We start from the raw sequence: 26836 nt of genomic DNA on the forward strand, positions 1-26836 counted from the left end.
TCCATACAAATACATCTCTACTAAATCCAAACCAAACACAGCCTCAACTCAACTGCCCCTTAGCTAGTTTCCAAAGTGGCCATTCCGATGCCACCAAAATGAGGGAAATATGACAGGGGGCAAGTCAGAGGTGAAAGAAACAGCGATTTTAACAGGTTATAGTTAAAGTCTCTTACATTTGCCAACCATATGAAAACACATGAGCATGTAAACACATTACACTGATGAGGGACCCTGAAGCGTAAGTGTCACTAGCATCATGGAAAATTCACTTCTGCACCCTGTGAAGGATCTGGGCGGGGAGAGGACCCAGGGCCTGGGGCTGTCATGGAATTAACTGCATCTGGAGAGATTAAAACAGCACAGAACTACACACACCCAAACTTGACAAGCAAATTGAAGGCTGACTCTGCGTAGAGCTGCCATTGAAGTTCAGACAAGCAGGTGCTGAGGGTGGGATGTGAAGGCCCAGGCAGGCTGGAGGTAGAACTTGAACTGGGTCTGATTCAGATGGTTGAGGAGGAGCTCATGTGTGTTCAGGTGTGTGTGTTTGTGCGCATATGCACATGCTTCTGTGGTGCACTGTGTGCATGTGTGTACTTGTGTGCCTCTATGTGCGCATGTATGTGTGCATATGTTGTTTGCACATGTGCAAGTGTGAGTGCATGTAGGGGGCAATTAAGGGATCAGCATGAAGTCTGCAGGAGAAATGGGCTGGCATCACTGTCGACATCCATCTGAGAAATGAGGATGATACAGGCCCAGGAAGGCGAGGTGACTTGCCCCAAGTTCCATAGGTGATCAGTGGCAGAACACAGAGCCATCTGCAGGCCTGCCAACACTTTGTCCAAGATGTCCTCCGCTGCACCACACACAATTCCAGTTTCTCTCCAGGGCTGTATCAGTGCACCCTGACCTGCTCTCCACAGGCAGAGCGCCCTTCTAGACACTGGGAGGAACGCAATTAAACCTGAGGGCTGTCCTGCCTTCTGAGGGTCACTCTGTTGCTACAAATCACCCAGCCAGCCCTGACTCCAAGAAGAAAGTCGCCTCACCCCCTTACCCCGATGCCTCAGCTCCAGCTCTGTCTCCATTTAAAGCCTCAGGCACTGGGTGTCAGGCGGGGAGATGAGGTCAGGGGAGATGCGCCCTTCGCTGCAGTGGCAGCGTGGTGGCAGTTGGTGTTCCACTTCCTTAAGGAACCGAAGTAGGTGCGGGTCATTTCAGTCGCAGAAGTAAGAACTCTAGATGGTTTATGCATTATTTCAGATGAGGAAATAAGAACGCAGAATAACTCAAACATCAGTTCAGGTAGAAATCAAGGAACAATAATAGTGACTTTGGACCTCCAGCCCGTACTAGGCACTCAGCAGTCTCAACTCTCTAAGGTCAATTTTCTAATCATGCCCATTTTATAGACAAGGAAACAGGCTTAGAGAAGTGAAGGAGTTTGCCCACGTCACACAGGTAGAAGTAGAAGGGCCAGGATTTAGATTCAGATAGTCTGATTCCAGAGCTGTGTCTTAACCACTATGACATGCTGCCTTCAATGGAAAAAGGCGGGTAATTCTCCCATAAGCATGGAACCTTGACCAGACCCCCGAAAACGTGTAAATGGGAACATTTTTAAACCCTCTAAATAGAAAGCTGGTGCCAGCCCTCTCCCTGCTCTCACCTCTCACACACACACACACAGATACACACACACACAAACACACCACATGCACCCAAAACATACATACATACAACACACACATACATACCCCCCTACACATACACATACATCAAACATACACACATACCACACACACACACTACACACATATAGACTACACATACACACACCACATACACCACACACACATACACCACACACGCATCACACACATATGCCACACACATATAGACCACACATACATACACCCATACCACACAACACACACACACGCCACACACATACACCGCACACACACATACACACACACAGCTCACCTACACACATATACCACATACACCTCACACATCCACATCGTTGCCTCCTTGACCCGGCCAGACTTCCTTCCTTGTGACTGTCCCTCCACCGACAATTAAGGCTCCAGCCAGTTGGTTGCTGGTCTTTGGCTCCTGTTTAATTTCCCTGAACCTTCACTACTTACAGCTTTTGCCTCTCGATATTTCAGAGGACTCAGGGAGGACTCTCGGGGGCGGAAGAGTAGATCTGCACTAACAGATAAGCACAGGGCAGTGCCGCCAGAGAGCACCAGCAGCTTTGCACAGAAGGTCAGGTTGGTGAGAGGTGCTGGTAAGGGCTCGGGGACAAGGTGAAAGGTTTTCAAAATGTGTGTGTGCGTGTGTGTGTGTAAGGTATTTTCAAATGACAACTAAGGTTGCCACCTTATGTGATCCGTGGGAGTCTGGTGATTTATTTCGGTGAGTATTTGAAGAGATCTAGAAGTGAACCATTCTATCGCTCCATCTCATTTTACAGCTGAGCATGTGTGCACATAGCATGTATGTGTGTGTGTGTGTGTACAACTCACAAGGAGAGGAAGGACCAGAGAGTTAGCCTGACACAGACTGAGGGGTACTTCTTCCAAATTCTCTTCGTAGCTTTGTTTACCATTGTTCATGCCAAGAAGTAAAGGCCAACGTCCCCCTCCCAGACTGAAGTCATAAATCTCAGGCGTGTGGGAACAGGGCCCACCCTTCCCAGGCAGAGATAGACAGAGACGCTGGCCCAGACACACGGAGTGTGGAAACTTCCACTGGCCTGCATTTGACCTCCCTATCTCCAAATTCTCACATCTTAAAGGGACCCCGGCTGAGAGAGCAAGCTGGCTGGAGAACCCAGATCTGTCAGCTCGTTTTGAGCTATTGCCCCTAAACAGAGAGAAGCTTCTCTAATTCAATAACTAGGATGCCTTAAAACTTGAGAAGGAGTCAGAATATCCCTTAAGTTCATAAGCCTGAGGTGATTTTCACTCTATTTCTAAAAAAGTTAACCCCCGTCTGGGGATTAGCCGGGTGAGTGTGTGGCACAGGGGGGATGTGGTGGGGGCAGCACTCCTAGTCATTAGCTGCCCTGCCTGGAGCCAGCCCCCTGCCTCTCTGGGCCTCCAACTTTGTTGACCACTGCATTGGAGAGTGTTGGGTTCAAAGTCAAAAAGGTCAGTTACCTCAACAGGAGGGCTATAATAAATGGTAAAACAAAACAAAAAAAAGCAAGTGCAGGTCATTTCATGAAAACAAGACCCACCCCAGGACTTCAGGAGAAGACCATGAAGATGTGGGAAAGGGCAGCCATGGTGTCTCACAACTGCCACTCAATATCACAGGTTTTGACCCAGGCTGGTCTTTCCAGTGTTCTTACGCTTAATTCACTGCTATCCAGCCAGCGTGAGTGTTGAGCTGTCCTTATCCATTCATCCAGATACTCATGGATATTCCCTGCACTGGGGGACTGGACCACTCAAGATGGCAGCATCAGTACCCCAATCACTATGAGCAGCCTCCTTTCTGTGTCTTACTACTTGTTCCTTATGTCCCTGTGATCCTTCACTTCCACTGCCACCCTCAACAAGGCCTTGCCTCACCCCGTCCCTGCCTGGTCTGCCCCAGGAGCTTTGTGGCCTGTGGCTACAGGGCTGTGCCTAGCTGGTGAGCTCTATGGGTGTAGCCAGTACATTGCTGTCTTGTGCCTGGGGCTGTGGCTGCTCAATATGGCACCTGTGCCAGAGAAGCAGGAGGCCCTGTCCGGCCTTGCCTTCAGAGAGTGTGCTGTCTGACTAGAGGAGTATGGCAGTCATTAGTACAGTTGGCTAAATCTTTATGATCCTTCCCCATTCAAGGCACATGTTATGATTACACCTCCTGCTCATTGTGGTGGGTGGTGCCACAAGAATGTTTCTGACCAATGAGTTGTGAGCAGAAGTGTCCTGTCACTTCCAAGCCAGAACATCTAATTGCTGAGGCAAGACTTCACAAAGCTTTCTTTTATCTTTGGCACAAGGACCAGGTACTTCAACAAGGCAGCTGTTTTGTCAGCCTGCGTCCCTCAAAGACAACATTGAGCAGAATCCAACCCCCACCTCCAACAGATCATGTCAGACATTTAGTATGAGCAAGAAATAAACCTAGGTTATTTTAATACACACAGATTTGAGGGGTTGTTACTGCAGCACAACCTAACCTACTCTGACTGACACAGAGATGTAAGCTGTACAGGTCTTGGACAAGATGAGAGTAATACGGGGCTGTTGATGGTAATATTCTGAATGTTATGCAATTGGTGGTAAATGCTGGATGCAGTAAAAGAAGAGGAATTTATTGTAAGCTGGCATGGCCTGAGAGCACTTCCAGAGTCTGAGTAGGATTTAAATGAGGTTGATGGGAGTGAGAGGAAATGCCCGCCTATCCCATTTCTCCCTAAACTTTGGGCATTTATCCCAGCCTAAATTGTACTTCCAACATTTCATTAGTTAGGAGGACATCAGGCTTCAATTGCACCCCCAGTGACCCCTTCTCTCATCCTAAGTGCGTTTTAACACACACCTTCAATCTTCTGTTTATTTCCATCTTCACCCACCCTTACTTCCAGTCTGAAGTACCCTCTTCCTGCCCAAATCCAATCCACCCCACCAGCTCTCAGGGACTTCACTCTCTCAATGATCCACCCTTCCCCTCTCTTGTGTTTATACCTCCCTCTCCACTGGGTCCTTACCGACAGCCTGTAAATGCTCTCAAATGCCCCCCTATTTGAAGAAAAATCATCTCTTAACCTTGAACGAACCACTCTAGTCTAAATGATCCATTAATGTACCAATTCTACACTTTCTTATTCCTTTAGAATACACAATGAGCTTCTTCCTTATAAAATAAAATTCAAGATTTAGGGATCAGATGCTATGAAAAGCAACTCAAGGTATATTTAATCCAGACTTCATATCTCATCCCTGACCAGTGTTAGCCATCTCACAAGATATCTGGGAATTCAATATTCTATAAAATAGGGATTTCAAGAGGAAAGTTCACCCTTGCTGGCTACATGTGGGTAATTAGGGATGCTGGAGGGACAATGGACCTGATTTACTGTGAAATGTGCATGGCATTATGGTAAAATAATCTGGTTTATTAAATAATCTGTCTGCAAAGAGTGCTGATCCACACCAATATCAACTCTAAATGATGGTGGGAGACAGAGCCCTGGGCTAGAAGTCGGGAGTTCCTGGCTTCCCGTCCCTGTCATCAACTAACCAGCTATGTGACCTGAGACAGTCACATTCCTTCTTCTGGCTTCAGTGTGCAGCCCACCCACCTCTACCCTTAATCAAGAGAATTTGACTAAAAGCCCTGCAATGGCCTTTAAAACTGCAAAATTCTTTGATTCTTTCTCCCTGTTCTTCTCTGTGCTAAATTATAGAGTTGTCAAGAATGAAGAAAGAATTGGAACTGTATCCATTTGTTCCAGATAAGCAGGAAAAAGTTTCTTTCATCTTATAGCAAATGTGTCCCATTGAGGAGGACCAGCTGGTGAGGGATTGATATGGGCTGGTGTGTGGTTAGCATCTCTTAACAGAGAGGAATTATAGAAAGAGCACAGCCCTCTGTTCTCGACCCAGCAACAATCCTTAGTAGCTGTGTGATCTTGAACCTGTCACTTAACCACTCTGGTAGCCCAGAGTCTAAACCTTTGGCTCTAAAATTCCATGGTAACCCTGTGGTCCCAAAATTCCGTGACATCTTACATGTTCTTAAAGACCCCATCTGCAGTCTCCTCCAACCCTCACTGCCCCCACCTTGAAATCAAGCCCTTCTTGGATTATATCGTTGGCACCTCACCTAAATGATGGATTCTAAAGCATCACAGCAGAGGTTCTTCCTTGCATCTCCCAAAGCTGACTGCCTGAGCATCCCACTCTAAGACCATCCATGCCTACATGTACCTACATGTACCTGAGAGTGACATGAGAGTAAGACAACAATTTAGAGAATTCATAGCTTACAAGCACTGAGTCCACCATATTATGGCATACAGTACATTAGTAACTTGGAATTATAAAAGTCTTAAAAATCATAGTCATCCTTTATATTTACATCCTTTACATTACCTTTACATTTCATCATTTACATAGTGTGTTGAAGGCTTCAAGTGGTGTGACTTCCATCAATTTCTTTGATCCTCACAACAGTCCTGTTCTGACCTCTCCCATTTGGGACCACGTGCCTTCAGCAGTGTAGCGCAGAAAGCCAGGGGCCTGGACCGGGCACTTCCTCCTTGAGCATCATTTGACACCAAGACCATGAACAAGAGCAGAGAGGGTGTTAAGGAACTTGAAGTTGTAAATAAGGTTTTCTTGTTTCTATACTAAACGAACATATAAATTCCAGAGTTTATTGTGTCTCTCGCCACTAGAATGGAAGCAACATGAGACTAGGGTCTTTTTTATTGTTGTTGTTCTTCATTGAGTTCCAAATGCATAGAATAGTGCCAGGCACATAGTAGACACTCAGTAAAATTTAGGTGAATGAATGAAACCACGTTGTATGTGAATTTTTAAGCTAAAACTTGAGACTTAGGGGAAACAACATGTCATCAAAGGCATGCCACTTTAAGCTCTAATCCTAGACTCCTTAGAGTTTATCAATTCATTTGTCTGTGCCTTTGGGACAATTCCTGAAGACCAGAAGTTAGGATATGATTTACCCCACTTTACAGAGGAGGAAGTGGGACATTCGACAAATAAAGAACATACTCAAGGATACACAACCCAGAAGGAATGGAGCCCAGAACTAGAACACAAGTCAATTTGACAAACATTTGTTTAATAAATTCTGTGTGCTGGGTATTGGGTTAGTTACACTTTTAAATACGATGGAGCCACAGGGACTCCTGCTCCCAGCTGGCTTTCTTTCCTGGCATCCCTGCTTTCTTTTCTCTTGAAAGCTGTCCATACCCAGGCCTGGCCCGGGGGTTCCCTCCCACCAAGACACTATGCCACAAAGCCCTCCATGTTTCCTTTCAGACTCTGATAACAAGCTTGCTGTCCTTTTTCAATTCCAAAGTTTTACTGGTAGTTTCTATGGGGCTAGAAGGGAGTATAAAAGATGAGTGAGGGTTATAAAGTCTAAGAAATCAGACAATGTTTTTACAGTTATGGTCCTGATCTTTAGTTCCTAACTCCTTGCTGGGCATTATGCAGAAGTGTTCAGATGCCCGCACTAAGAGTTCTTTCTACTCGATGGGGCCCACACCTTACGTTGTCTTTCCTGGGTCCATATTTTCTAATATGCCAGCGAAGATCACTCATGCCTGCCAGGCTCCCCAGCCTGCCAAGACCATGGCAATCTGCTCCATTATTTGAAGAGCCACCAAAAATCAGAGACAACTGACATCTGAAACAGCAGAAACATTTCCTGGTTGGGCAGAAAGTGATACAAGTTGTTGACATTGGTTGAACTTTATCTAAGACCTACAATTATATCTGCTGGACCCTCCAGGGGCAGCAGTTCGCAACCTTGGCTGCACGTCAGAATCATCTGGGGAGCTTTTAAAACATAGCCATGCATGGACCCCGCCTCCTCCACTAATTAAATCAAAATCTCTGGAGTAATGTCCAGATATAGATTTTTTTAAAACTCTCCAGTGGTTCTAATATGTAGCCAGGATTGAGAACTACCGCTATGATGAACTTGCTGCCTTTCCTCTGGGGTATCTGAAACTTTGTGGTGAAGCTAGTCTTCAAAGCTGTTAAGAGTTAATTAACACATACGCAGTTAGACTGGCTCCATTGAGCCAGCCAAGGCAGTTCCTGAGATGGGTTTCAAGGGTTCAGGCCTCAGACTTCCCTCTTCTTTCCTGAAAGCATGTGATCAGAAGCCCTCAACACATCACCAAGAGAATATCCCACTGACTTTAGAGAAATCTAAAACATGACCAGCAACACCTTGTGCTAGTTTTCTCACTTGGAGTTTCCATAGTCCATTGCCTACCATAAAGACCCTCTATACCTGGCCCCAACACTCTTTTCAAACTTTCTTCCACTATGTCCATCAACAACACCCAACTGCCAATAATTGGTCAACTCACTGTCTCCTTCTGCACCCCCATTTCAGTCTGTGTATCTAATCCTAGCATTCACCTACATGGGATGAGTAGGTGTGCCCTTCCCCACTATCCATCTCTCCCTAGCCTATCTTTAAGTCCCAACTCAAAACCCATCTTTGATATGCAGCCTTCTCTGTGTGACCACTCCAGCTCTTAGAAGGTGCCTCTTTTTCTGAGTTTATTGTCCATCACATATACCATTTATTCAGATACTTCAAATACACTGTATGGGAAAGTGTTTGTGCATTCCCCAAGGGGCCATAACACCTACATATGGCAGAAACCCAGATTTCTTGATTGTGCAATCCAGTGTAAAATAATAAGAACATGGGCTCCCTTGAGAATTCTGAGAGATTTGAAAAAGAATCCTGTAAGGATATGCATGCAGTGAATTATTTGATCTTTAGAACAACCTTGTGAAGTAAATATCATTGTGATTTTCACCATGTTGCAAGTCAAAAAGCTAAAAGGAGGGTGGTCCTTCTTTATCCCCAAAGATATCAAGACAGACAGAAAAACTGGCATGAGGGAAGTGAGACTTAGAATGAGTCACATAGCCTTTTAATAAAGAGCCAGAGCCAAAATTCAGGGTCTACACTGCCAGCTCAATGTTCTTTCAACTAATAGAGTGGTTCTCAAACTTTAGCATGCATCAGAATCACATGGAGGGCTTGTTCAAATAACAGATCTGGGCTGAGTTCTAGTAATTGCATTTCTAACAAGTTTCCAGGTGATGCTGATGGTACTGACCCAAGGACCCCAGGTGAGAACCATCGTTCTAAAATGCAAAGCATTTCCTTAAAGAAAAAAGATAGAAACAGGGATTTCAGACCTACTAGAAGAGATGTTAGAAAAACAAACCAAAGTCATACGGAAATAATAAGGAATAACAAATGACCAAACCTATTTATTTCAACATATGCTTGTCTATAAGAGTAATTTGTTATAAATTACAAATAAAAACTCAAATTTGTAACAAAGAAATCATTCTGATTAAGACTTCAAGCCAAAATATCAATATGTTTAGAAGGGTTGAAATAAATTCAGCCATGATAGATGCATAATGGATTAGAAATACTCCAATGGAATGATAAAAAAATGCCAAGGAGAGAATAGAAGCTGGACCACCTGAGCTCTTTGCAAATTCCTTTATGCAGGAGGGGATTTGGCTGCAAATCAGTTTGTTCCCTCCATCATTCTGCCCATCACTTAATCAGTGGGTCTTTACCGCATATCACTCTATACCATTAAACTCTGTTGGCCAACAACTGGAGTATGAAAGTAGCCCAACAGAGCATTCCTACTCACAAGAAACATGTCATCTAGTTTTAGATACAAAATCTGCAACTAAGAAAATTTGGAGAGCAAAATTGAAATTTTGTTAAAATTTAGTAGTAAGGAGGTTATATGAAGTAGAAATTAGGAAAATCAAGATCAGGGTGAGTTGGAGTAGAAGAAAATATGTCTTCATGGCCGTAATCCAGGAATTGGTACATGCCAGGGTTTCACTGATTAGTCATTGAACGACTGAGTTCAATTAGTCATTGAAAGAATGAATGAGTAAACAAAGTTTAAGTTCAACTTGAACTAGATCTTTAAAAATGAGTAGGATCTGGATGGATGGGAAAGCGGAGGAAACATACTTGAGACAGAATAAGTGTCATGAAGAACTTGAGAGGCAGGAACCTGCTCACTCGGGGTATGTGTGTGTGTATGTGTTTGTGTGTGAGTGTATGTGTGTAGGGTGAAGGGGAGTAGGAAAGAACAGTGAAAAAGTTTATGCTACCACACAGAAGGTTCATGGAGGGGAAGAGGATAATGGTGGGAGTCCGGTTTAGAACAACAGTTTGGGTCCAGAATTTTCCATGTCCTCAGGGCTCTTTCTGTAGATAAGAACTGCCATTGCTGGCTCATGAGCTGAGCAGGTTTTCGAGAGAAGCTAAGTTGAAAGCAATACCATCCCACTCTCAAAGGAGAAGCCTGGAGAAAGGCTGAGATCACTCCTGCTGACACAACAGACCAACGGCACACTCTGCCTCTGCCCTTTGCACAGACCAGCTCCTAACATTTGCAGGCCCGGGGCAAGAGTACATATGGAGGCCCACAGGAGCCATATGGCTGCATATGCCAGAGTTATAAATCAAGATAACAAATGTCAGAAACAATATGCTCCCGGGGCCGGCCCAGTGGCGCAGCGGTTAACTTCACACGTTCTGCTTCTCGGCAGCCCAGGGATCGCCGGTTCAGATCCCGGTGCGCACATGGCACCACTTGGCATGTCATGCTGTGGTAGGCGTCCCACATAGAAAGTAGAGGAAGATGGGCAGAGATATTAGCTCAGGGCCGGGCTTCCTCAGCAAAAAGAGGACTGGCAGTAGTTAGCTCAGGGCTAATCTTCCTCAAAAAGAAAACAATATGCTCCCTCCTCCTCTATTGATATATATATCTTTATATCAACCTGGGAAGCCAAGTTTGAATTTAGAATTCTCAGCTTTCTGTACTGAAGCTGAAGGTCTGGGGATGTGTACATTCCAGCCTCTGGCCTATGTGTCTCTTCTTTTCCCATCTTTGTCTCCATCCCACATTTTGAGGGCCTTGTGCACATGCACGTGAACATCCCAGACTATGTGTCCAAGCCCCTCCACAGCCTCCTGTAAATAGCCACCACTTGGCCATCCCTCAAGTCTTGGGATGTGCATAGCACCAGTGTGGTCTGTCCTCAGAATGATGCACCAAGGGGGAGGCCCATGTACCCCTGGAAGTGGGCTTGGGGACATTTGGTCAGAGAATTACAGATCCCAGGAACTCATGGTGAAGTCTAGAAGAGGACAGTGGGCTCCAAGTGAGCACATCTTCTTGGTCTCATGGGTTTCTTGCCCATGTGGAAGGCGTGGCTGGAGGAGAGTCAGAGTAGGGAGCTGGATCAGGAGCTCCTCTTGCTTGGTCTAAAGACTATTCAGCCCCCGAGGCACTGTGAGTCTGGATTCTACTATCACAGCCACCTCCAGCCAGACCCCTCCCTCCACACCCCTATCATTCTCTCCATGTTAGAAGTTTATGCCTTCCAGTTGGTGATGGAAGCGTCACTAAATCAAAATGCCAGCCCAGGCTCTCAGATGCACCTTTTGATGGAGAGCGCAGTGTAAGGCAAGCCAAGCCAAACAAAGCGTCCTGCAGGGTTTCACCTGCAGAGATTGTAGCCCATCCTTCACAGGCTCCCCTCCCCGCACTGCCAGGCATCCACAGATCTAGGGGCTCAGAAGCACATCTCATCACCTCCTTTTTAATCTCCATGTTAGCACTTGTGCCCTCCTTCAAGTGCTCCAAGGTAACTTTAAAGAATACCTCATTTTGCTTTCATTTTGCTCTGGCCTGGCCTTCCCATAAATCAGCACTGAGGCAGAACCTGAGAGGACTGGGCTAATCAAGGCTTCAATCTCGAGAAATGTTTAAATATAAATCAAAATAGTTGAAGGCTCTCCAGATCTTCAATTTTCTTTGAAAGCCTAGTTTGTCTTGTTTTCTTTTTTTCTCCCTCCTTTTTTTTTTTTTTTTTTTCTGATTGGCCATGCTTAGCTCTGAATTTCATCCTAGCGCCCCTAGAAATATTTCTAAATAGTTTTCTTTGGACACTGCACCAGGTGATACAGGAGGGACATTACTGGTCCTCTGGGTAGGCAGTACAAGCAGTCTACAAAGTCTTGCTAGAACTGGGGAAATTTCAAATTTCAGGTGTTAAATGATCCTAAAAAGGCATAAATGGCGATTTGGCAGTCAAAAGGAAGAAATTAGCAGAACCATAACTTGGATCATCCCTCCTGTTTCAGGTACCTATGTCTCTGTAACAAATCATCCAAACTTAGTGTGACAAAATGAGAGTCATTTGCTATGATTATCCCTCATGGTTCTAAGGGTTGACTGGCGGTTCTTGCCTGGGATCTTCCATGAGGTTGCAGTCAGAAGGTGGCTGCAGGAAGGGTCTTCTCAAAGGCTCCCTCACATATCTGGCAGCTAGGCTGAGGGGGCTGCAACATCTAAGGCTCCTCCGGCATCTCCCCCTCTCTCTCTGTCCTCTCTTCACATAGTCCCATTAGCATGGCAGCTTCAGGGTATCCAGATATCTTACATGATGTCTTAAAATGTAGGTTTTATTGTTATTCAGTATAGTGAGGCCAACAGGTCAGGAGACAATTGCCATTGAAAAGACAGTTTGTTATATTTACAGATCCCAAGAGGAGGGGGCATGCCATGCCATGGGGAGCCATCTGGGGAAGCACCAGCGTTGGTCAGGGGCTGGGAGAGGGGTGGAATGTAGCCAAAAGCCTTTATTGTATTTATCTGAGAAGGAATGGGTGAGGCAGAGTACACAGCTTTAGGATTGGCTAGTTTAAATAATTTCAGCAGACTCTGGAACATAGGGGCTGTCCCTAGTTTTATGAGACCTGGCCCTGGGTTGATTAGGGCAGGTGGATTGTGGCCCAGAATGTGAGAGCCCAATAAAGGGGGCAGTTGGACATATGGGTTCTGTATTGGTTAGTTTGCATATAAAAAATGCACTCCCAGGTGAGTTGTTTGCTATCCCTAGAAAGTGGCTAATCCTGGGAGAGGCAATCCCTCCAGGGTCAGCAAGGTGCCAAGTGTCAAAGCATCAAAATATAGAAAATAGAAAACATGGTTAATACACATGTTGGCTCAGGGCTCCAAAGGCATAATTCCAAAGCTACAGAGAGCCAGGTAGAAGCTGTATTACCTTTTATGAGCAGGCTTCAAAAGTCATGCAGTATCATTTATTTTATATTTGTAAAAAGCAAGTCACTAATGCCAGCCCATATCAAGAGGAAGGGAATCGAACTCCCTTTTTGATGGAAGGAGTGGCAAAGAACTTGTGAATCTGTTTTAAAACCAACATACCTTCCATAATGTCTCCACAACCTGTCATTAATGACTCATGGGCCCCTTTGCCATCCCTTAAAACTCAGAGGCCTTAGACTGGAAAGCTGCTAACTGCAATTGGCCATCTGTTAGCACCACATTTCCAAGCCAAAATGCTAGACAGGGTGTTGGGGTCAGAATAATCTTCAGGACCTCCCTAAATGGCAGGAGTCGAGGAGAGGAACTGTGATCCCAATGCCGTGAGTTACAGGAACCTGTCACAGCGAGGCTCATCGTTCAGTCAATGTACACATGTCAGACTCTCTTACACGTCCAACTGCAAGGATGACATAAAGAAAGGAGGAAACCAGCTCCGCTATCCAAGAACATGCACTCTGGTGGAGGAGAAAAGTCAAGAGACACTTAATGCAGGACATGGAGTTCAGACAAATGATAAACTAGGCTTTGGGAAGGAACCAGGGTAGTCTTCATGGAGAACATGCACTTAAAGGACCCCTCTGATATTGTCCCACGTGGTGGCAGCTCACGTCCACTTTCATGGTTAGCTCACTCCCTTCCAAGGCCCAGAAGCCTCTTTAACCCTGTGGGCCTAATCTCCTGATCTTTCCCACAAAATAATGATTCTCCTCCATTCCCTTGGACCATGCCATTCTCCTCCCTAGAAGCCTCTTCTCTTTCTCCTTTACCCCTTAAAATCTTGTCCTGATTTTAGGTCTTCTTTTTCCATGACCTCTTTTCTGACTATTCCCAATCAACCACTACCATCTCAACCACACCCTTAGGACATAGAACTTCTACCACAAATCTCATCACTGGCTTACATGTCACCACTTTTATGTTGTTTGTCATTATTTCAGACTTGTTGACCTGTTTTTCCCCCACTAGACTGAGACCATAAGCCACACATTCTGCTTTCCCTGAATGCCACCAACTATCTCAAGGCCCACCTTCAGCATACGGTACCTACTCTATGTATATTTTGGGAGCAGATGAGTGATGATGTAAGTGTAGTGGTTATCCAACTGTGTTCCTCTAGGAGTCCCCTCAGGGGCTACCATGCAGAGAAGAGCCAAGGAGGAAGAAAGGTATTGGGCTCTAGGCCCTGTGCCAGCCCCAATGGAAAGAGTGCTCTTTCAAGTGGTTTTCCATATTGGGACTCCTTACAATTTTGTTTGAAGAAAGGACTCGGTGACCAACCAATTATTGAAAACTGCTGTTCTTGTGGAAATGGCATTGAATCAGGAACTGAAGCTTTGGCTCATCAAGCCTCTGACTCCTCACCTATAAAATGGGAATAACTGCCATTTCTGGTCTACTTCTTTCACAGGGAGTATATCAGTTAGCTAGTGCTGCATAAGAAACCACCCTAAACTTAGAGGCTTAAAAAACAATTTATTTATCTCATAAACTAAAGATTGGCTGGGGACTGGCTTATGAGGATGGCCTTGCTCTTGTGTCTGCTGGCATCTGGAAGGTCAACTACCAGGTGACTTCGCTGAGTTTGCTCATGTGTCAGGGGTCTTGGCTGGGAGGAATCAGATGACTCAGGGTGAATCTTCCTCTGTGAAAAAAACCCAAAACAACAAAAAAAGTGGTGGAGGAAGGAAAGAGACTAAAGTCTGTACTTTAAGGGGAACAATGGGCAAGGAACTGACTTTCAAGATGAGAGAAGCAGGAAATTTGGAGGTCAAGAGAAAATTGCTGCTAGAGAGAGATTAAAGGCAGAGGAGAGGGGATAATTAGGCAGCACCAGGCCGGGAAGGAGGCAGGAGCTGGGGCCGTTCTGCAGGGCAGATGGGAGGAAGAGGCAAGTTGAGAAAGACAGCTGCCTTCCTTTGTCACAGCAGAGAGGCAAGGAGGCCCATCAGGACGATGGATGGAGTCCAGAGCCTTGGGGGGGGGAAAGGATGTGGACATTCTCTCCAGCTCCAAGCAGAGTGAGTTGATCATTCTGCCACTTGACAGCCTTTAAATTGTTTGCAAACAGCTATCACCATGTCTGTCCACCACCCCACGTCTTTCCTTCTTTTTTTTAACTAAGCATGCTCAGTTCCCAACAGGTCCATGCCCAATTTTTCCAGCTTATATGTTTGTTAGAGAATAGCTTGAGGGGAACATCACTGGAACCACTGTTGTGACGCTTAATCAATCCATCAGCAAGCACTCACGGAAGGGTACCAAAAGTGCAAGAGGCTGCAGGGGCACCCCAGTTCCACCTACTCCGTGGTTGTTTACTAAGCCCTTCAACTCCTATTATCTGTTGTCCAATTTGATTCTCAAAAAGTCTTGGTGAAGGAGGATAGGCAATATTATCCCCATCTTATGGACAAAGCAGTTAAGGTTGCCAAAGAGCTGAAATAACCCAGTGTCATGTGGCCCATTTGCGGGAGGGCGGCCATCACATCCTGCTCCTCCACCTACAGAATCCCTGCCCTCCCAGAGGTAGTACCTGTTTTAGAAGACAAGGTACAGATAGGAGGGACTAAGAGAGGCCCCCCAGCAAGTGCTTGTAGACACTCAGAGGGTGTCCAGGCTAGAGACTAATGAGAACCTTCACAGAGAAGAGGGAACTTTCAGAGTATTGAAGGACTTGAGGTGGCAGAAAGGAAACTGGAGGTGTCTCTAGAGCTGTGGTGGGTGTAGGTGATCAAGTCATCAAGGTGAGCAGAAGGAGGAGTCTTGGGGGCAGTTTGGAGGATAGATACAGAAAAGCAAAGCTGGAAAAATGAAGTGGAGGCCAGCTCCGGAGAGCCTCACTCACCCAGTGGAAGTGTGTGCTCTGTGCTCTGTCTGTCCCAAGAAGCCACTGGTGGTTCCAGGACAGAAAAAAAAAAAAAAAAAAAAGCAAGACAAAAGCTGTCATTTAGCAGCACTTTCTGACAGAGGTGGACAGTGGCCTGAAGAGTGAGCTACAGATGAAAAGGAAAATGGTCAAATAGAACGTGCAAGACGCCATCCAATTCAGAAAACCTTTGCTCTTGGCCCACTGATTTCTCAAGCAGCAAGAACCCCCCAGCCACAGAGGGATGATGAAAGGTGGGTTCACCATGGGCATTTGATCCAGGCAGCTAAGCCTCCACCTCCAGCATCTAAAAAGCACAATCCTTGATCTCAGAATGGACTGAAGTGATATTGAACCAGAGATACTAGCAAACCCCCGTGCTCCTGGTTTAGAAATTCTGCACTTTAGGTCTTAGTATCGTCAGTCATATCAGAACAAGAGTGTCAAGTACAGAGATGAGAAAGCTTTTATTTTTCCATTTGTCATACTGATCAAAGCCACATCAATAAAAAATAAACTTGTTTAAGGCTTATTTTATGAGAAATAGAAACTTTTCTAGTCACATGTTTAAAACTTAAGAAGATAAAACGTAAAATAATCAACAAATATAATAAACATTGAAACACATCGAATTTAGTCCAACTTGCTCGTTTTAGAGATGAGGAAACTGAGGTGCAGAGAAGGGCGGATTTTCCCAGGTCTCACAGTGAGCCTCTGGCCATGTACTCTTTCTACCTCCCTTTGCTGTAACATCAGCGTGCCGCTCCCAGCCTACTCTTGGCAACAACAGGCAGAGATCTTATTTCCTCACCACTCCGCCTCTCCCGTGAGACATAACCCTGGGAATTTCCTCCCCCCTTAGGGACACTCCAAATCATAAAATGGAGCCCCCAAGCTCCACACATGGAGTTTCCAAGGCCGTCTTCCTCCTGGCCCTTGGGAGGAGTGTCCAGTCTGATTTCCTCGCCACCCACCAAGGGCTGGCATCCAAACCACGGTCTCCTGCATGAAATTCCTAAGCCTGATAGATAAGGCTTTAAAGGTTAGATACTCTACGTTCTAATTTTCCAGTATTGGGACGAGACATTGGGAAGGGGAGAAGGAAGAAGAAGAGAAAATATGTAAGTAAGGCTTTTTAGCAAGTTATACAAAGCCTTCCTTGTTATGTTCCAAAATCCTCTTCCAGGCTTCTCTAACATCACTCCACTTTCCTGTCTCCCATGCTGTGGCAACCCCAAGCTACCTGGCAACTCCATTCTACCTGGAATGATCTTTCCCAGCTCCTTTTCTGACAAACTCCTATTCATCCTTAAAGACCCAGCTAAGCCCTTCCTCTCTGAAGACTTTCCTGTGCCTGCTACTCACCCCTGTCCAGGCTGTGCAGGTTGTCCTATTCATTGCACCCCATCTTTACCACGGCCACAGTAGTTTACCCCAACCTCTGTTCTATCACAGCTGTCACTCCCACTAGATCCTGAGTGCCACAAGAGCAGGATTGTGATTTGTTTATAGTAAATCTCATGGTCTAGAACAGTACCTTCTTACACATAGTACTTACTCAATGACTGTGGATGAACGAATAAATAAATAAATGAAACAATGCAAGTGCTAGGGGATGAAGACAGAAGAAAACACACAAAACTGCACTCTCAATCTGCACATCCAGGAAAGAAATCTTGGGAAACAAAACATCTAGAATAGAATGAGTGAGAAATACAGTGTGAGGAGTGGTGTGTTGGTAAACCATCTGTCAAAAAAAAAAAAAAAAAAAAGCCCTAATCTGTACCAATCTGTAGCACTTGCCAATTTCCATGGTGTAAAAACTTCCACTATGGCTGATTTCAAGCAACCAACCTAAACACAGAGCTGGGAAGAAAGATACACAATTGGCTCTCCTGAGCCACTTCCAGCATACTGTTGAATGCAAGCCATGTGTGTAATTTTAAATTTCAATTCTATGGTAGTCCCAGTAAAATTGTAAAAAGAAATAGCCAAAATTAATCTTAATAATATTTTAGGTTAACATATGCAAAATATTACTTCAACATCTAATCCTTATAAAAGATTATTAATGAGATATTTTACATTCTTGTTCTCATAGTAAGTCCTTGAAATGCCAGTGTGTATTTTACACCACAGCCCATTTCCACTTGGACTAGCTCCATGTGGCTAGTGGTTACCAGGATTGGACAGCACAGATCCAGAATCACAGAGCCAGAGCCACAAAGAAACAGAGTCACATAGCCATCCCGTCATTTTTAAGATTTTGTCAATGATGATTTTTAAAGTGGTGTTGCCTTTTTACAACTTCAGGCAGAAAGAGTGCTTGTCCCACAGGCTAGATGAGTTTAAGAGGAGGCCAGATCTGTTGTACCTTAACAAGACCTCATGCCTCCTCTCACCCATATCTGCTCCGTCAGGCTCCTGAGAGCTTATTAATTACCACACATTCTTTCCAGCTTTCAATATGTGAGATTGAAGGCAGCTAATGAACACCCAGCTGCACTCTTCCCTTGGCTCCACATGCCAATTTAGGTTCAGAAATTTCCCCCCATTCCAGGACTGCTCCTCCCATCACGTGACTCTGGAGAGTGTGGGGGAGCACAGGTAATGAGGCTTGATCTTTCAGAAGCTGGATGTGAATGGAAAGTGTTCAGAAAATCACCAGCTGATTAGCCAAGGAGGTGAGTTGCTGTGAGGAGCCTTGGGGAGGAGAATGTAAGGCCTTATTTTTGAAAGGAGAGTTCTGCAACTCTGAAGCAGTGCCCTGGGCATGAAAAGCCGTGGGATCCAGCTCTGGTGCTGTGTAAATTTCAGAAAATCCCTTAATGTCTATATGTACACACCAAGCTTGGTGTATGACAAGCTTGGTTTGCTTCTGTAATCTGGCGCTGAGAATCAGACAGCAGGTTTCTGAATGTAGAACACAATGATGTTTATGAAAATGCCCTGGAAAATGTTAAATGCTGGAATACTGAGATCAAAAGCAACCGACCTTCCTTAGTGAGAGATGCACAGACTGGAAACAGGAAGATCTGTGTTCTTTTCTTGGTGCTGTCAAAAATAGGCTATGGACAAGTCATTTTACCTCTCTGGGCCCTTTCCTTATCATTAGAATGAAACGGCCAGTCTAGGTGGCCAGTGTAAGTTCATTCATGTCATCCTCTACTAACACCCCCCCCATGACATCTCATCTCCATGACAGTCAAGCTCCCCCCACCCCCACCCCCGACACCATCCCCTCCCGTCTTCTTCTTGCTCTTGACTTCAGCCATTCCACCTTCTTGTTCCTTTGACCTTCACTTCTCACTCAAGTGATACCTTCCAGTGAGGTGATCCCTGACCTATTTAAATTGTAACCCCCTCCTTTATCTTATTTCCTTCATAGTAATTATCACTTCCTAGCATGATATATAATTTACTTATATCTCACCTCCCTAGAATATAGATTCAATAAAAATAAGGAATTTGTGTCTATTTTCTTAACTTGATATATCTCCAGTGTCTAAAACAGCACATAATAGCTACTCGAAAAATATCAGTTGAAGGAATGAATGAACTGGGACCACGCCAGCTCTAACGTTCTAAGAATACAACCAATTGATGAGCAGAGGGCAGTAGTATCTGAGATATAGAAGCTTCCAGGGCCTCGGCTCCAGCTGGCATCCACACCTGCCCTTGTGAGTCTGTTGAACTAGAGGGGATCTTGGAAGTCCTTTAATCCAGCTCTCTGATTTCCCAGAGAAAGAAATCAATCCCCAGAGAGGTGAAGTGGCTGGCCTAGGGCCACACAGCTAGGAAAAGCAGGTACAGATAGTGAAGATGAGAAGCTGTGGGAGATGGTCTCCACTCTCACCTGCCAATGCTAGTACTGTGTCAGTGCTGAAGACAACATGCAGAAGGAACAAACGTCCATCTCTTTGCAATCCTCACAGCCATTCTAGACAATAGGAACAAATGGCAGAAATATCCCCTTTCATAGGTAGATTCTGCTGAGTGGCCTAAGGGATACATTGAATGGCCGGGGAGTCAGGGGGAGAGGGGGGTTTGGGGGTATGGTGGAGTGGTCATTGAAAAAGCTGGATTGAGCCTTTTTTAATCTTTGGAAAGGGAAAAGTTGGGATGAATATGATATGGATGTGATAATTACATGAAATACATATAATTTGAATATGATAATCAATGACTGTCATTCAGAGGGATTTGAATTCTTCTACAGAGCTCCAGAAAATAAAATGGGGACCAGCAAAAGCTAGGAACAAGAGCGTGGTTCTGGACTCAACAGATTTCTGATCACTAGGGCTCTCTGAAAGTAGAGGGAACTGGCTGGGGAGATGGTGGGCTTGGGAGGACCTTGGCCCATGCTAGACTTCAGCCAGTCAGGGGCACTATTGAGGGGACCCCAGCTCTTCAGGGACAGTTGGATTGGATGACCACTGAGGGCCCTTCTAAGCCTGATATTCAGCAACTCCTTGTACAAGGAACTTGGCATTGAGTTCCCTCACTTTGAAACCAGAAAGAGTTTCCCCGTCCACTTGGCTGGAGGCATTCTCCCCAATGAAGTCATCCCAAAGGAAAACATCTAAAAGTCTTCCATCCCCCAAGGATGGGATGAGGATAAATGGCCTTAAATCATGTGACTTCTATAGGAACTGTGAAAGACTTTCCATATTGTAACTTGGAGGTGGGCTTCAGTTGCTAGAGGATTTTCTAGAAATTCCTCTCTGGGTGATCTCTGAGGAAAACGTGGATAGCCATGGACCTCAATGCTGTAGATAAAGCAGCGTGGAGGCAGGAAGATGGACTTCATGACCTCTCAAATTCCTCCCAGCCCATTCCAGCTTTAATTCTATGATAAAACCATTAGAGGGCCCAGAGGTGGTTTAGCCTCATTTCTCCCATTCTGGTGATTGAACACATTCTTTGAAACCCTATAAACCCGAAACCGTAATTCTTTTACAGCAGAGGGAAAGACAGGACAGTCATGCATGGTTTGGAGCAAGGGAGTTGCGGGGAGAGGTTAAAGGGACAGGAAGGTTTGTTTAGATTGTGGTTGTCTTTTTTCATTTGGGGTCGATGGGGGGGCGGGATGTTAAATGTGAAGTTTGATGACTGAACAAAAGCAGAGCGAAAGAGAAAAAAGAACGTGCAAAACTCGAACCTGCAGTTTTTCGATACACAGAAGGGAAACCTAAACTCCGCTTATTATGGCGCATATTTATGGCAGATCATAACATTAAATTACAACTCCGCAGCCTCGGCCAGGACTGTGAAGTTCTTCCCATGTGCTTCCAATTAAGCGCGTTTGAAGTTACTCTGGATATTTATTTGTAGGGGATTTACTGAGCAGAACGATTAAAGTTTGCTCTTGTTAGGAGTTTGGGGCTAGTTTTGGGGGCGGGGGAGATGGAAAGGGAGAGCATTAGCCAAAGAGAGAAAGGGGGGCTGCAAGGGCACCCCGAATGAATATATGTACATGTTTTAAAGTGCACACAAACACACACACACAAGAGCCCTTTGTTTTCAACAGGGTGCGAGTCCAACCTCTCTGACCGTGATTTTGTTTGTAGGAAATCCTTTATAATGCACGTTTAGTGTTTCCATATGGAATTCTCATAGGACATTTCCCCACACCACCCTCAGCCCTCCCCTTTTTTTATTTGGATAAGGCAAGAGAAAAGGGACTGTACATTCCAAAGATTCATAGTCATTCCGGATCAAATTCAATGGATTTTGGCAAGAGTTGAAAAACCCAGATGCAGGGCTTCAGCCTCCCGCTGAGCCGCCTCCAGCTGCGAGTGTCTGGTGGAGGCACTTTGTAAAATCATGAAAACACTATTAAATTCATGAAATATGATATACTGTCGTTTCAGACTAACTTTCCATTGAACTGTCCACGAAGAGAGAATTTGGTTAACTTGCCGAAGAAGGGGAAGTGGCAAGACCGAGGCAGGGTGGGGAGGCGGGAGATGCTATTGAGGAAAGAGGGGCTGGGAGTTCTTAAGGGATTGCAAATTTCCCGTGTCTGAGTATGAGCGCTCCTTCAGACCCCAGCAGCACCAGCCTTCCTCGAGGTTTGCCTTTTGTTAGAAAAGAAAGTGGTTACCATGGTTCATCTTCCTGTCAAGTTGCTGAGTATCTAACTGTGACCCGTCAGCTGCTGGGATGGTTCGTTTCAGAGCACAGGAGACTCCAGCAATCCCCGGGGGATCTTTAGGTTCTGCCCTCTTGTTTTGTAGCTGAGTGGCCAAGGGCAGAGGGAGAGAACCTGACTCACCCAAAGTCCAGCCGATGGAAACCCAGGGCTCCTGAGTCTCAATTTAATTCTTTCCACCAAAACTTGGCACTTCCCTGGATAACCGAGGTAGAGATGTTCATCGTGGGCACCGGCTGTCTCTGCCTCAGATCACAGCTGCTCATGACATTGTTTTTTGCATGAACTCATAGGCCCAGACTCCCTCCAGCTATGAAATGGCCCATCCTGAAGAAGTTGAATGCTCTTCGTTCATTTCCTATTGGACTATAATTCACATCATAAAACGATTGCATGTTTATTTTCAAACAGAACAGAGCGAGGACTCCCTGGAGGTGAATCGGTTTTGTTTTCTGGAAACCGCCAGAGGACTGGGCAATCGCAGGAGCTCACGTGTGTGTGCAGAGCTCGCCGTGCAGGAAGCCAAGTGGGGCCCTCCTTCCCCATATGTCTTGGCACCCTAGAGATCCCAAGCCCAGAGCTCTGGAATGGAAGGGTGCACCTGTCATCCATGCAGTGATCCCTGAAATAGGAATGCCACACCCTGCAGGCAGCAGCCTCTCTCACCCGGCCATGAGGGGCAGCTTCATGCATGAAAAACAACCAGAATAAAAGCTGACTTTGATTGAGTGCTTACAGTGTGCTAAGGTGCTGTTCTAAGGGCTTGGCAAGAGTTAAACCATTTCATCCTAATGACAACCCCACGGTGTAGTAATACCATTATCCCCATTTTGCAGATGAGAAAACTGAGACGGGTTGCCTAAGGTCTCCTAACCAACTAAGATCACATTCTTGACGAAAGTGACTGAGCCAGTATTTGAACCTCAGCAATCAGGCTCCAGAGCCTGAGCTCTCACACTGTCCAACACCCTCCCCACCCCTGAACACACAGACCTAAGTATCAGAGTCAGACACTGAGCTCTTAACTCTGCCCCTCTCACTCCCATTGGAGGTGTACTTTTTGAATTAAATGTTCCACATTCTCTCCTTACCCTTTTGATATGCAAATACCCCAAGTGTGGCAAAGGCATGAAGTCACTAATACTCCAAGCCAGGGCTTCTCCAAACTGTAATGGGCATGCAAATTCCCTAGCAATCTTGTGGAAATGTGGATTCTCATTCTGCAAGTCTGTGGAGGTGCCTGAGGTTCTGCATTTCTACCAAGCTCACACGTGCTGTTCTGAGCCACGGAGAACACTTGAGTAGCAAGGCCATTTTACCTGATTGCTTTCCTCCACCAAAAGAGGCACCCACAAGAAGGCATCTGCACAAGAATGCCGCTGGGAGGGCCAAAGACACTTTATGAACTCCACAGCAGTGACCCAGACCAGCCCTCCCGCTGCTCAGCAGTAGAGCCGCCAGATTTCCAAGCTTCAAGTCTCAGGCAGTGGGAGACCTGGGGAAGGTGCAGAGTCTTTGGGGCCAAAGGAAGTGCTTGATTGAAATCTTTGCAGCAGCTGGCAACAGCCAGGCACCACAGGAAGAGAGTCTAGAATCTCCACATCCCCGGCAGGGGCAGTAATGCGTGTACGGTGACCACTGGGGTCAAGAACAGTCAGCACCAATGCCTCTCTTACATGTTGGGGGGCAGGCTGCTGACCAAGAGGAGCTGACCCAGTGTGGCATTTTCCACCTTCTTGCTGGCGAGTTGGGGCAGACATTTAACCTTTCCGTTTCCATTTGTTTGACATGTAAAATGAGAAGATGACACTAGGTAATCTTTCAATCTCTCTCCTCCTTCCCATCCCAATCTACGAGTCTATAAATGCCTGTACAGTAAATAAACCTTCAGCCAACTGTCTGCACGTCTAAATATTCTGATGTGCTGTTGCCTACTCCACACATCAGGATATCAGACAGAACCCGTTTCCTTTCCAGCTGGAGGCAGAGCACCGTAAACAGAGCTCTCCCATGAAGCTGGGCGCCCCGTTCCCAGCCTACATCTTGGGAAGCAGAGGCAGGAGGTTGATTCCCCGCGGTCGCCAAGCATGCTGCCCGAGACTGGAAGGCGGGAGCATGGTCCCCAGGGCTCTGCTTCACAGCCAAAACACACCATGTTGTGTTCCTACCAGCTCTGAAGGCCTTACACGGCCAAGAGAAACAGGCGTTTGAGAGCGGGAAGGGGCAGCACTTGACCCCTGGCCTCCTCCGTCTGGCTCTCTCTAGCAAGAGGAGGCAAAGTGCTATGGCCTAGTAGGGGGCAGGGAGGCCCAGTAGACGGTGGTGCAACAGGGCAAGGCTCAAATCCTAGCTCCCACAGGTCTGAGTTGCCGATTCTCAACCTCTGTGACCTTGAATGTTACCGCGAGCATCATTCCTTGTGAGCGCTAGGAACAGAGTAGGCGGGTGATCAGGTGAAGCTCTTCCTTTGAGTGACTGTTGGTAATAAATCAGATGCTCCCCAGATCTGTTCTCCAATCTGACAGAGTCCAAAGGGACCCTTGGAAACTGCATTGCCAAACAACTAAAGATCCAGGATTCTAGACCAGCACTGTCCAATAGAAATGTAATGTAAGCCATCAGTATGTGTCACGTACGTAATTTTAAATTTTGGGGGAAAAAAAGTAAGCATATTACATTTAATAAGTAAAAAGTAACAAGTCCAATTAATTTTAAGAATTCACTTAATTTAGCCTGATATAACCAAATTAGTATCATTTGGACATGCAGTCAAAATTAAAAATTATTAATGATATGTTTTACCTTTTGTTTTGTACCAAGTCTTTGGAATTCGGTGTGTATTTTACATTTGCAGCACATCTCAGATTGGATTAGCCATATTTCAAGTGCTCAACAGCTTCACGTGGCTAGTGATGACCGTACCAAATAGTGGGATATAGAACAGAAGCCACCAGTGGGCACCATGCCAGCAGCAGCAACAAAAGCTGGCTGGGAGGTAGATGGGGTTTAGCCCTCCTATCATCTCCAACACCAGTCCCCAGCCATCCCGAAGAATAATACTGTTAATAACAATAAAATCCTAAGAATGATGTTCTTCTATATGGTGACTAGGTATTTCCTTAATCTTACGTAAGGGATGAAGAAAACTTCGCTCTTTTTATTGATCTTTGGCACTCGAGCTAAGTAAAAACTATGGGCTTGTTATGAACATGCAACTTTAAGACATTAACACTGCCCCCTTCCAGCCAGACTGTTGTCCCTAAGCTCCTTCGATAAAAAATTTCTGGAACTATGACTGACCAGTGGAGAAGCATCGGGCAGCAAGAAAGGCACCTGCAGGAGTCCCTCAACAAATGAAGTGTTCGGTGCTCTTGACTTTTTAAAAATGTGATTTGAATGACACAGGGCATGGGACACTGATAGAATAGACTGCATGGATGCAGGGTTTAGAACACAGAGTCGAGACATTAGGAGGCAGAGAGAATGGTTAATGCATATGACGTGGATTATTCACTACCAGAGCAGAGCTTTGAGAAGCACCGAGGTACAGACAGTACAGGCAACTCAAGCACAGGGTACCAGGCTAGAGGGCACAAGGATACAGAGTATTCGGAGCAGCACTCTAGCAATAGGGGATTTAAGTAGAAGATATGTCACAGGATATTGGACATTCCATACGACGTTCAAGGGAACCAGGGCATGGGGAGAGAGGAAGCAGCATTTGAAGAATCCATGGCCTCCTCCTGTCAGAAAATAGTACTGCAGGCTGTCTCCACTAGCTTCATGGCTTGTCCACCAAGCTTTCTTTGCAAGTTGCCGCTTGTCCCTCCCCTCCCCCCCCCGACACCCTCCTTTCCTCTGTCTTCTGAATTGATTATTGCCTCTGCTAACAGAAGGAGTCAGGACAGAGGGGGAGACCAGGGAGAGTGGGTTGGTGACACCAGGTCCCCACAAATCTTGGCACCTTACTAGTCTCTTCCTTGAAAAACTTGGGATAATATTTACTAGCCTGACAGACTGGAAACTGAGACAGACGTCTTCTAGCCCTAAATTCTGGAAATCTAGGAAACATGCCAAGAACTCTACAGCCTAAGTCTCACTATGACAGTCAGACTCACACACATGGACCTCATGGCTCACCACTACCGCCACTCCACCGCCCTTAGCAATGGTCACACCCCATCAGAACAGGCTCCTTCCAGGCAACCACTCATCCCTCTCCGTGCCATACACACACACGCACACAGACACACACATACCCAGACACACACACATAGACACACATGACTTCCTCCCACCTGTGTGAGATTTTACCACCCTCCAGAAATGAATGCTTCTTTCTCCAAAATATAACTGTTTCCTCTTTCCAAACGTTGCCCAAACTTTTAGTCTTCCATGAAAGCTTTCTGAATTTAATCACTCCAAAATCAGACCACTTCATTTATTCAACCATCTACTCAACAATTTTACCTACTTGCACAACCACGTTTTTAAACTACTTTCTTGCATTATAAAAATAACAGTATGCTTTACACTCTTTCAATGTGTTTTCATATCTTTTGTGTACTCAACATAACGTTATGCAAAAAGCATGATCTCATTAAAAATGAGCTGAAAAAATGATCTCCACAATGTCTCTATGAGGAATTAATGACAGTTAACATTTAGTTAGCATTTAACAATGTGGCTGGCACTGTGCTAAGCACTTTATATGTAATATCTCATTTCATCAATAACTCTATAAGGTAGGTATTACAGATTTAAAAAAAAAAAGGTGCGTCATAGAAAGTTCTAGAACACAAGGCAATCTAATTTCAAACCTCACACTTTTGCCACTGCACTAAACTATCTTTCCATTTAACTATTAACTAAACTGAAGCACTGGGTCATTAAGTGAATTACC

The 26836-nt window shown here is 45.4% G+C and overlaps 1 protein-coding gene across 1 annotated transcript in view; it reads left to right on the forward strand.

Moving 5' to 3' along the window:
- The window catches only part of LOC103544320 (urea transporter 2), a 193556-nt gene that overhangs the window by 76616 nt on the left and 90104 nt on the right, over positions 1 to 26836 (forward strand). The gene's annotated exons all lie outside the window — the stretch shown is intronic.

This window comes from Equus przewalskii, chromosome 7 (genome assembly GCF_037783145.1).
Source record: "Equus przewalskii isolate Varuska chromosome 7, EquPr2, whole genome shotgun sequence".
Lineage (NCBI taxonomy): Eukaryota > Metazoa > Chordata > Mammalia > Perissodactyla > Equidae > Equus > Equus przewalskii.